The following is a 12,557-nucleotide window of genomic DNA, read 5'->3' on the forward strand; positions in this document are numbered from 1 at the left end:
AATATATGTAAACTGGTATAAAGAAGACAGAATCTCAAAAAAAAAAATGTAATTCCAAGGAAGAGAATTTAAATTTTTATTCTATATAATTCTGCAATGTTTAACTTTCCAAAAAGTTTTCATGAATTAATTATGAGATTGAATGTTTAATCTGTGAAATAAACACATCAATTTAATACAGGAAGTTTCAAAATGTAACATCACATTATTGATTCACTACTGTCATTCAAAAAACTTGATAATGTACTATATACATATATATATACACACACACACACGTGAGTTGTAGATTTAGTAGGCAAAACTTTAGACATTATAATTATACTAAAAGACCTAAAGGAAACCACACATAAAGCTGAAAATAAAGCTATGACAATGTCGCATTTTCATTATCAGTCACAATAAATAGAACTTATATACTTTCAAAGAAGCAAATGAACATACTGGAATGAAAATATAATAGCAGAAAGAGAGAATGCACAAGCAGGATTTTACTTCATATTTGAGGCAAATGAATAAGAGCCAAAAATAATGCTGGAGAGATCAATAGAGATTATATAATCCAAAGAACAGAGAAAGAAAGAAGAGAAATACACAGAAACTTATAGACTTTTGGGACACACTTAAGCACAGCAACATATGCAAAGTAGAAGTACCACATGAAGAAGGGAAAGGTTCAGTGGAAAATATTCATAAATAATGCCCCAAACATCCCATAAACTATTTTAAAAACACTAATTTATATATTTTATAGGCTCTATAAATTCTTAGTTTAGGTTAAATACAAAATGTTCCAAACAGAGACACAATAATAATAGGTTGAAAGCTAAAGAAAGAAAATTATAAGACACAAAGACAAAAACAAGTAACCACATATAAGGGAACTCAGATAACATTAATAACTGACTATTCATTAGAAACAATGCTGCCCCTAATGCAGTGCTATGTCATACTCAAAGGACTGCAAGAAAAAAGTGCCAACCAAAAATTCTTTATACTACAAAATCATCTTTTAAAAAAATGGTGAAATAAGGACATTTCTAAACAAACAAAAACAGAAAATTATTGCTAACTAACCTGCCTCACAATAAATTCTAAAGAAAGTTTTCCAGGCTAAAAGTAAATAAACACAGGAAGCAGTGTGAACCTGCGTAATATAAAAGCACACCTGAATAAAAAATTATGTAATTTTAACAGATAATGTAAATTCATATTTATTAAACTTTCTTAATAAATTTAAGAAGCAAGTATATAAAGCATATATATAGTTGCCATGTTGAACATTTAACTTATATATATGTAATATATTTGTCAATAATAGCACTAAGTAGCTATGTGGATGCAAAACCCTATTGCAGTAAGGCATGACACCAAGATGAGCGGGAGATCGGGAAGGATGGTGGGCAGGAGAAGAGGAATGTGGATCAGTGAAGGTGACTCCACAGGGACTTGCGACCAATAACCCTGCTGCCTCTAGCATAGCCTCAGCCTCTTGGAGTTGATGCAGCCAGGGCTGCCCACTGCTGCCTGGCAAGTCCAGGCATTGAGCAGACAGGAGGGTGGCCCTTCTCAACCATGCTCCTGGTGAAAATCAAACACTAATGCTCTGAGATATCTAAGGTAAGGTACTCAACTGTGTGGGGTACTGCATAAATTGTAAAACAATGTAATAAAGTGGCAGAGTTTCAGGAATCCGCCCCACCTCTACACAGAAATATGTCTTCTTTTCCCATAGCAGAAAGCTAGTGTTATACACAGGTCAAAATAGTAAAATGTTCAACACATAGACCATTAACAACTTCAGTTTTTGTCAAGAGGAAATGGGTGACGTGGTAAAAAGTTCAACATTTTCACTCGGCCCAGTGACGAAATGGTGACTGAGGGTAAACCCAAAGGGATTAGATAATGAAAGTAAAGAAAACTTGTCCCTATATTTGCTTTTAGTCAGGTGCCCCAAAAGTGAAGTAGGAGCAAAATTCAAATTTTCCCTTCTGAATGCCAAAAGGGAAGAAACAAAAGCAATGGAAAGCCAAAGAGCATATCAATTCATTCAAGGGAAGGACTAAGATTTTAAAAATTATTTAGAGGGGACCTTTAGCTTGACAAAGCTAATGGTCGTCTACCAGATAACAAGCTCACATTATTTTGTGAGGTGAGTGTGGTCCAAGATTCAATAAACAAATCAGGACATACTAATACAAATACTTTGAAGGTGGCTGAGTGTCAGCTAGGAGAAGATGTAGGTAATCTCGGGGAAACACAATATTTACAGACTGCAGTTTTTTGTGACAGGACAAGAATTTAAAGCTCACAAATCTGCTTGTACCTCCATCTCCTGTTTTTAGTGCCATGTTTGAACATGAAATGGAAGAAAGCATAAAGAATCGAGTGGAGATAAATGATTTAGACCCTGATGTTTTTAAAGAAATGATGAGATTCAATAACACAAGGAAATAAGTAAACCTTGACAAAATGGCTGACAACTTGTGGGCAGCTGCAGGCAAACATGCACTGGGAACAGCTGAAGGTGATGTGTGAGGAAGTTTTGTGTAGCAATACCTCAGTAGAAAATGTTGCTGATACCCTTGTCCTTGCAGATTTGCACATTGCAGAACAGTTGGAAGCACAAGCATAGACATTATTAATAGTTGCATTGTACTTTGACAACTTGGATGTAAACATAAAAAAAAAAAAAAAAAAAAAAAAAAAAACCGGAATGGCAACCAAGCAACCGCTGTAATGGAAACATCAAGGTGGAAGTGCATAATTCAGTCTCACCCTTACTTAGTAGCAGAAGCCTTCTGAGCACTAGCATCTGCACAGTGTCCACAGTTTGGCATTCCACACAAACGGCTAAAACAGTCCTAAATCTTCCGTGAACAATTGAAAAATGGAATTGACTTTTAGTCATTCAAGTCTAGAAGGATTCTAATACAAAAACCTTAAGGAAGAGTTGTTTCTGTTATTTGGTCCACAGAACAGAAGCTGAAAAAAACATATTACTTGCATTTTAGGTGGATAATTAATGGTTTATTCTTCAGTTTTAAGTTAGACTGATTAATTCACTTCAAGGCCTAAAATTATTTTCAGTGACTTCTCTTGTTTGTATAATAATGCTTTAATTTTCTTTTATTTTGCCTTATCATTTTGACCAATGTTATGCAGGATTATATAAACTAGTTTTATAATGGAGTAAGAATGATAACTAAAGATATTAAGTTTCAAAAGGATATTTTATTTTGAAAAGGAAAAATGAAAATTATAAGATTTGTCCTAGCTGTCTCAAGGTTTAAGATTAAATTATCTTTAAAAGCACTCATATTAGAGTTTACCAGTAATGTCTTCAATCTAAGTTCTATAAATATGAGCGAACCCACATACATTCCCAGTAAGTTACGGCAAAGCACTACTTCAATTCTAGTTAATTATTCATTTCAAGGAGCAAATAAACAATGAGTTGGCCCAGATTTTTATTGAAATTTGTGATGTTTATCTTGTATGTTAACTGTCCCACAAAGTGTGGGTTTATCTAAGTTTACAATGATTGAGAAACGAATGAGGTTAAAACATCATGATGGAAGCATATATTGTGTGAAAGTAATTTTTTAAATTTATAGTGAACTACATTTATATATACATGTTAAGGGTAAGGATGACCAAATGTAAATTTAATGAGTGCACTAATTAACAAAGAAATATATATACAATTTCACTTTTAGTGTGTAACTTTGGTATGCTGATTGGTACATATTTATTTTTGCTTTTGAGAGAATTAATAAAGCAGAATTAGTTGTGTCTTAATATTTGAAAGAAATTTTTAGAAGGAGGCAACTGGGATGTTTGTGATAATACATAAGAAAGATATTCTTGATTGTATTAAATGGTTTTGAATTGCAGAGATTCATTATCAAATTTACTCCTGTTTTTCACACTTTGGAAAATACACCTAACAATAAATGAATCTTGGATAGTCCACTCGCCTTCAAAACCTGAACTGAAGGCCGAGGCGAGTGGATCACTTGAGGTCAGGAGTTTGAGACAGGCTTTGCCAACATGGTGAAACCCTGTCTCTACTAAAAATACAAAAACAAACAAACAAACAAACAACAACAACAAAAAACAGGCATGGTGGTGGATGTCTGTAATTCCAGCTACTTGGGAGGCTGAGGCAAGAGGCTTGCTTGAACCTGGGAGGCAGAGGTTGCAGTGAGCCGAGATCGCACCATTGCACTTTAGCCTGGGCAACAAGAGTGAAACTTCATCTAAAAAAATAAAAACAAACAAACAGAAAAAAAAACGAGAGAGAGAGAACCGATACTTGCCTGTGTGAGATACAAAAAAAAAAAAAAAGAGAAACCTTAGAGTATATCAGGTCACACACCATGAGCATCCCCATGCACCTCTTATTTCTTCTTTGTGTTTCAGTCACTGTACTAATATTGTGGATTATATTGAAATTCTGTTTAATATGAACAGTTATAAACTACAATTTGGAAAATGAAGAATGACACCAAATGTTAACTTGAATTTATAGGAACAAAAAAGAATGGTAATGAGGAGGTGCAGTGTGGCATTTTGGTATTATCATGATATTGGAGGCAGGTAACAGATATCAACAAATTCTGCCCTGTCATTTAGTACTTTTGTTTACAGGATTACTGAGTGGTACACACTACAAATGTTACCAGAGAGGAGTTATGTTTTAATGGGTAACTTCACTAGCACAATAACAAGAAGTAGTTATTGAAGAAAATCTGAAACATTTCATGGAGTTTAGGCTTCCCATGTAATCTGGGCCTTTTTACTTCCCCTAATATTGAAATAGACCTATTCAGTACATTGTTCAGAGGGCTATTCAGAGAGTGGAAACCCAAGGCTCACCCTCCCTGAGTCTAAGTACCCACTCCGCCAGGTAGATTTAGAGAAATAGAAAAACCAAACTGCCTTGGTGACTGGACTTTGCTAACGTCTGAAAGAAAGAAGTAACAGAAAGGAGGGAGATCTGAAGTAAATTCTATGCAGTATAAAATATGCCCCAAAGGACTTTGCTTCTAACACATACATTGATACTACCTCCCACCTGTGAAAGAAGGGGGATATAAGCAGGAGTCAACACCAGGCACAGTGGCTCATGCCTATAATACCAGCACTTTGTGCGGCCTAAGTGGGAGAATCCATTGAGACCAGGAGTTTGAGACCAAACTAGATGACTTAGAGAGAGCCCATTTCTAAAAATAAAATAAAACATATAATAGCAGGACATGGAGGTGAATGTCTGTAGTGTTAGTTACTCAGGAGGCTGAGGCAAGAAGATTGAGCCCAGTAATTTGAGGTTGAAGTGAGCTCTGATTGCATCACTGCATTCCAGCTTCAGAAACACAATGTGACCCCTATCTGGAAGAAAAAGGAGGGGGAGGAGGAAGAGGAGGAGCAGGAGGAGGAGGAAGGTGATGTGGAAGAGGAGCAGGGAACTGCAGGGAGGAGAAAGGTGGGTTCCTGGCAAGGGGTCCACCCCTGCCTTATGTCTAGGGACCTAGGTGAGGACAGGCACTCTTGCTTTCACGCACAAATGTTGCATTTCCCAAGACCACACTGCCCTGTCACGCTCCCATCATGTGCCTATAAAAACCCCTGAGACTGTAGCAGGCAAACACACAAGTGGCTGGACGTCAAGAGGACTGGATTAGCAGAAGAAGAAACAAATGGCTGGATGACAAGAGGACGTCCAGGGGAGCACACAGGCAGGCCATTAACTGTCAGAACAACGCGGAGTTTGGCTGGGGTTGTTGGAGAGCAGCCTGACTCCAGGGAAAAACCGTCCCCTTTCTGGCTCCCCGTCTGCTGAGAACTTCTACTCACTAAAACCTTGCACTCATTCTTCAAGCCCACGACGATTCCAGTCTTCTGATACACCTAGGCAAGAACCCCCGATCCTGTAATAAGGCAGGTGTCTAATTGAGCTGACTAATACAAGCCAACTAGGGACTATTAAACTAAAAGAGCATCGCATACCATGCAGAAGGAAGCCAGGCAGGAGGAAAGGTTCAGATGCTTCTTCCAACATAAAATATAGTAATAACTAACTTTCTAGTATGTACAACACAACTTTGATATTCGAATATTTAAAAAGCAGTTTTTAGTTTTATATCCTGCATAGCACTCTTGTAATCACCTTTACTAATTTTTTTGATGCAAATCTGTAGTTACTTTTACAACTCAGATAGCAAGTAGATGATGAAAGCTTGTAGATTATATTCTAGTTTATGAATATTGCTTGGTAATTACAAAATCAGTACCACATTTTAGTACTAGGCATGTAATACATGGCTTAGCTATAGCAGACCATATTAACCAATGCTTTCAACGCTTTGGATTGTACCACTGAAGAGTTAACAGCCAGCAGAATGAAATTTAGCATCATCACAATTTTGGAACAGTTTCAACAGTCTTATTATTAATGAACTGACCATCAGTCTTTTTACATTTAAATAATTTCCAGCGGTAGCAAATGTGATATTATTCTGGATATATGGGGAAAAAAGTCAGTTGAATTTTTTTCTTGGAAAAAGTGCTGAATAATTTGTAATTGGAAACAAATTATATGTGCTTTTTAAGGAGATTAATGCATTTCTCAGACATAGATGATTGATAGATTTGCTTTCTTTGTAAATCATCAGGTATGAGAATGTAAGTTATGAAACAAGTGAATATAAGTAGACTTACTCCCATTTCATTGCTTTAGAAATGAAAAGCTTAACATCATATTTGGAAGTTGAAAGTGAATGTAGTAAATATATTACTAAAAAAAGGTGTGGACCATTAGTAATTTCTTACTCTTCTTTACACTGGAATTGCGTCTGCCTAATGATTACTTAAGTATTTGAATTTTTCATTTATTTTCTCAATATCTAAGTCACTATGTATAAAACCTCATGATTTTATTTAATCTGATTTAATATAAAATCAAATCAAGGAAATATAGTTGCTCTGTTCACATCAGTCTTCTGGTAGTTCTCATTATTTAACCTGCCTTGTCCTCATTTCCTTATCAGCCATATAGAAAGCATTTAAGTAGGTGATCTCTATCTTTTTATATTTATATATATATATATATATTTTTTTTTTTTTTTTTTGAGATGGACTATCTCTCTGTCGTTTGGGCTGGAGTGCAGTGGCTTGATCTCAGCACACTGCAACCTCTGCCTCCTGGGTACAAGCAGTTCTCTGCCTCATCCCCCTGAGTATCTGGGATTACTGGCGACTGCCACCACGCCTGGCTAACTTTTTTATATTTTTAATAAAGACATGGTTTTGCCATCTTGGCCGGGCTGGTCTTGACCTCCTGACCTCGTGATCCACCAACCTCAGCTTCACAAAGTTCTGGGATTACAGGCTTGAGCCACTGTGCCCGGTCCCATTTTAGAATTCTAACAGACATGCTCTAATTTGAATTGGACTCATAAAACAAGGTATTTTGTCTTTTTTTTGAAGTTTTAATTTCAGGGGTACAGGTGCAGGTTTGTTACATAGGTCAATTTGTGTCATGGTGGTTTGTTGTACAGATTATTTCATCACCCAGGTATTAAGCCAAGTATCCATTAGTTATTTTTCTTGATCCTCTCCCTCCTCAAACCCTACACTCTATGAAAGGCCTCAGTGTGTGTTGTTGCCCTGTATGTGTCCATGTGTTCTCATCAGTAGGCTCCCTTATCTATATGGATCTATGGAAATTTGATGACAGAAAACCAGACACCTTACTACAATTACTCAGCTGTACAAGTGGGTAGTCCAGAATAACTTTTTTTTTTTTTTTTTTTTTTTGAGACTGAGTCTCGCCCTGTCATCTAGGCTGGAGTGCAGTAGCCTGAACTCGACTCACTGCAAGTTCCACCTCCTGGGTTCACGCCATTCTGCAGCCTCAGCCTCCCAAGTAGCTGAGACTACAGGTGCCTGCCACCACACCCAGCTAACTTTTTGTATTTTTAGTAAAGACGGGGTTTCACTGTGTTTGCCAGGATGGTCTTGATCTCCTGACTTCGTCATTCGCCCCCCTCGGCCCCCCAAAGTGCTGGGATTACAGGCGTGAGCCACCGCTCCCAACCCAGAATAACCTTCTTGGTACGACTCTGAAGAATAACTTTTGAAAACTTGGGTAACAGCCAATCAGGATGAAAACAGTCCAACAGAAAATTTCTTATTTACCATTTATTATTTAAAATCTAACTTCATTTATGTTCCAGTCCTGGGGAAAAATATAATGAATTACAACAGTTGGCATTTTTTATACACAGTCACATTTTTTTTTCACAGTCACATTTTTTATGGCCAGAAAAAAACTACCTTTATTTCAAGTGTAGTTATATCTCAGGAATAATTTTTCCATAATTTTCTGGATTGTCTGTCTACTAATTCAAATGTTACACCTACCCTTTTCTCCTAATAGCTAGATATTTCAAATGCAACTCAAATATAACAGCCCTTCTTTTATTACCAGCCACTGCATTTTTTATGGGAATAAATCCCCAGTCTTTATTATGAAGTGGTAACAAGTTTTGTGATGGAGAGTGGCCTGTTGTTCTACTGTTCGAGCATCACCACCACCCCACTCTCGGCTGCCCTGGACCATGCCCTATCACACTCAGTGACTTCAGTATTTCTCTAAGAGAACATGTTCTAGCATGCATCCTGCTTTTTGGGGGCTGTAGTGGAGGATATGCAGTTTTATTTATCCATAGTGTGCTCTATTTGTCCACTTGTCAATCTTGTATTTATTCAAGTCTCAAGTCACATAACATACCACTTCTTCAATGTGTAGCCTTCACTTCTTGCCCCCGGGGACTTGGTGCTTCTTTCTCTGAGATCTGAAAGTAATTTTAATGCAGTTGACTGTTACAGTAATTTGTTATCTAGAGAACACAGCCCGTTTCATTGCTTCATACTGAGCGTTGCTCATTTTAATTTTAACTCATCACGAATAATTATTCAAAAATTTGTCTAATCCTAGGTCATCTAAAAACCAAAGCTTTTATTATACCTCATAGTGGAGCCAATGGCATCTATGAAAGGACCTACCATGGGATCCCTATGGTGGGCCTTCCTTTGTTTGTATGTGTTTGTTCACATGAAAGCTAAGGAAGAAGCTGTTAGAGTGGACTCAAAAACAATGTCAACTACAGATTTGCTCAAGGCATTAAAAGCAGTCATTAATGACTCTTCTTGAATGTAATTTTTTTAACTATATAGCATGTATTGATAAGTTCTCACATGAAGGCCAAGGAAGCAGCAGTGACTCTAAACATGAACACAATGCTGAGTACATTTTTGGGGGGTTAACACTTAAAGGCAATCGTCAATAAACCACTGTGAGTATCACAATCTGTTTTTTTTGGTGGTTTTAGTGTAAACATTTCTCAGAGGTTTTAGGATAGTGCATTGAAGAAAAGAAGCATGAATTTTATTACAGTACTTACTAATTTTCAGCACAGTTATGAGGGTCTTTTAGGATGAGATCTCATCAAATGTTAGTCTTTAAATAAATGCTATTTTGTCTATTGAAGGTATAGAAAGTGATATTATGGGATACAAATACTTGGTTAAAAGGCTACCATAATGAAGCAAATAAACATGTCTGTCATCTCACTTTAGTTACCCTTTTTTCCATGTTTTTAAAAATCTTGTAAAATAATTGATTTTCAGTAAATCAGCATGACATAATCAGTCTCTAATTCCCATTATATTTAATACTTTCCAAATTTTTATGCTAACATTTTGATCCCATCACTGATAACTTGTAAACTACTAGAGCTTTCAAATTCGCTTTTAAAAATTAATGGAAAAAAACCACATACTTTATAAATGTAGCCATATATTCTTTGTTCTTATGGTTGTGGTTGCTTTTGCTTATTTGGAAGATTTATAAAATCGAAAAATAATTGGCTTGAAAGAGATAGATTGGAATTTCTTGTTTGAAAGCCAAATGTCTCTTTATGATGAGAATAATTCTACCAAGTATCCTAAGAATCATTACATGACTACTCACAATAATCAGATAAGAAAGATACCACTCTTAGGCCGGGCAAGGTGGCTCACACCTATAATCCCAACACTTTGGGAGGCTGAGGCAGGCGGATCACAAGGTCGGGAGATCAAGACCATCCTGGCTAACACGGTGAAACCCCATCTCTACTAAAAATACAAAAAATTAGCTGGGCATGGTGGCGGGTGTCTGTTGTCTCAGCATCTCCAGAGGTTGAGGCAGGAGAACGGCATGAACCCAGGAAACGGAGCTTGCAGTAAGCCGAGATCCTGCCACTGCACTCCAGCCTGGGAAACAGCAAGACACCATCTCCAAAAAAAATTAAAAAAAAGAAAAAGAAAAAAAAGAAAAAGAAACCATTCTTATTCATTCAATTTAACAATTAAAACAAAACAAACAAACAAAACTAGGAACAAATACTTTTCAAAAAATAAAAGGACCCGTAGATATCAGGTCATGATTCAAACTAAGGCCATTTAGTTTTACACTTTTAATCACTAATTCACTGATATAATATAAATACTAATTCCTGATCAATGACAACTTCTTATCAGCTTTGCCCTGACATGGACCTGAACCTTGTCATAGAATTTTCTCCTGTCTCTAGACTTTGATACTATTTTGAAATTTGCACACCAGGTTCATTACAATTTCATTAATGGCTAACTCAACCTCTGTACTCTCAAATTATTTTTTTTTTATCCTTTGGACTTAACTACTTTTAATTTCTTGGATAGAAATACTTATTATCTCTTATATTCTCTTTTCACATCTTGAAATCTTATGAATCCAACAAATTCTAACCATAAACAAAAATCTCTATAACCACCAGGGAATAAAATATTTTATTTTTCACCCACTTATATGTGGCACTAATTTTTAACATCTACACAAAAGTTTCACATATTTACATTTTATATTCTATAAGTTTATGTGTATTTGATTTTCCTTAACTGTAAAGAGAATGTTATATGGTTATCAATCACTCATTATGATCAGTTTATGTATCCCATGGAACAAACAGTATTCTGGATCAAGTTTGTCGCTTGCTACAAAGGAGTTAAGCACTTGCTGCCACCTGCCAACAGCCTCACCTGGCTACAGTGCCACTCTCTGGTTGTGCTGGCCTGCAAGGCAATTGTTACTCTCTTTGTCATAATATGTTGCTTGTTTGATTATCAAAAGTTTGTTACGACAAGAAAGAAGGAAAAAAATAGAGTAGAATTGTTTGAGATCTAAGGCAGGTAGACATGATAGGGAAGGTCATGACATTTAATGCCACCACTATTCTTCAAGATGTGGCAAAATTCTCTATATTTCACAAGACTTGTGCCTCCCTGATTTATTCAAATATTTTACTCTTCATTAATCATTAAGTAATATACAATTTTAATTTCAGAAAAACTAAAATAACTCAATTTTGATGCTTACTTATGTATATTACTAAACTGAAAAAAAATGAGATTCACTGAAAACTCAGGCTGTTTATTTGAGAAGGTAAGGAATAGTGTATTTCTACTGTGCATTTTTAGAAACTCCTTTTTTATTTTTATTTTATTTCTAACATTTATTGTTAGAGGTACATGTGTAAGAGGTGTAGGTTTATTACATAGGTAAAGAAAACTCTTCTGTATAAACAAATACAATGATATGGATTACATGTGTCCCTGTCAAGAAAAACAGAGCAAGATCATTCTTAAAAATGGCAAGACACATTTTATTCTGACTAGTGAAGTAGGGGATGGAGACTACAGTATAAATTGAGCTCAACTTTAACTAAAACAAAGGTAACTGAGGCTTTTGAAGAGAAAACTGTTATGAATAAAAGTGAGGAAAACAAAAAGGAGCTGGTGGGATATGTGAAAATGGAAAATTACATAAAAATTCAGTGGGAAATAATTGAAAATTATTAGGCAAGGTGGGTTAGACAGTGTATGTTTTGCAGTTTGGCAGGATCACATTCTTTTGAGCCAAGACCTACCATGGAAGCTAGGTTGAACTTTAAAGACAAATTCATGACCTAGTGCACATATAAGCTATGCTAAACTTGGCCAAGTCTCTCAACACGGTGTTTATGCAAGTCTTTTGTGTTACAATGGAGTGTAAAATTCAAGTCCTTTATGAAATACAAAATATTTCTTAATGGGAATGTTTTCTGTTTAAAATTATTGATGGTCATAACTGATCTCCTATCCAAAATGATGCAACCTGGTAAAATCCTTGGTTAGAAAGACAAAACATGTTTTCCACATGAGACCTGGAATATGCTTGAGTTACTATTTTCACTTTAGTAATGACTCTTTGTAATTGGATAATAATACACAAAATAAAAGTAGAGGCTAGTTCCCTTTAGTTAGGAATTATAGATATGGTTCAGCAAGTTTCATCCAGTCCCTCTAGATTATAGTATTACAATTTCTCTCCTGCAATAATATCTCACTATTTCTTGGCCTTAATTTGTCAAGTCAGATATTTCCAACTTCTTTAATACCTGGAATACTGAGGATACACAAACCAGAAA

General features: G+C 35.9%; 1 pseudogene; it reads left to right on the forward strand.

The window, feature by feature from the left end:
* The first annotated feature begins 2,236 nt into the window (after positions 1 to 2,236).
* On the forward strand, positions 2,237 to 2,868 carry LOC102144921 (speckle-type POZ protein-like pseudogene; annotated as a pseudogene).
* The last annotated feature ends 9,689 nt before the right edge of the window (positions 2,869 to 12,557 follow it).

The sequence above is a fragment of the Macaca fascicularis genome, chromosome 5 (genome assembly GCF_037993035.2).
Source record: "Macaca fascicularis isolate 582-1 chromosome 5, T2T-MFA8v1.1".
NCBI lineage: Eukaryota > Metazoa > Chordata > Mammalia > Primates > Cercopithecidae > Macaca > Macaca fascicularis.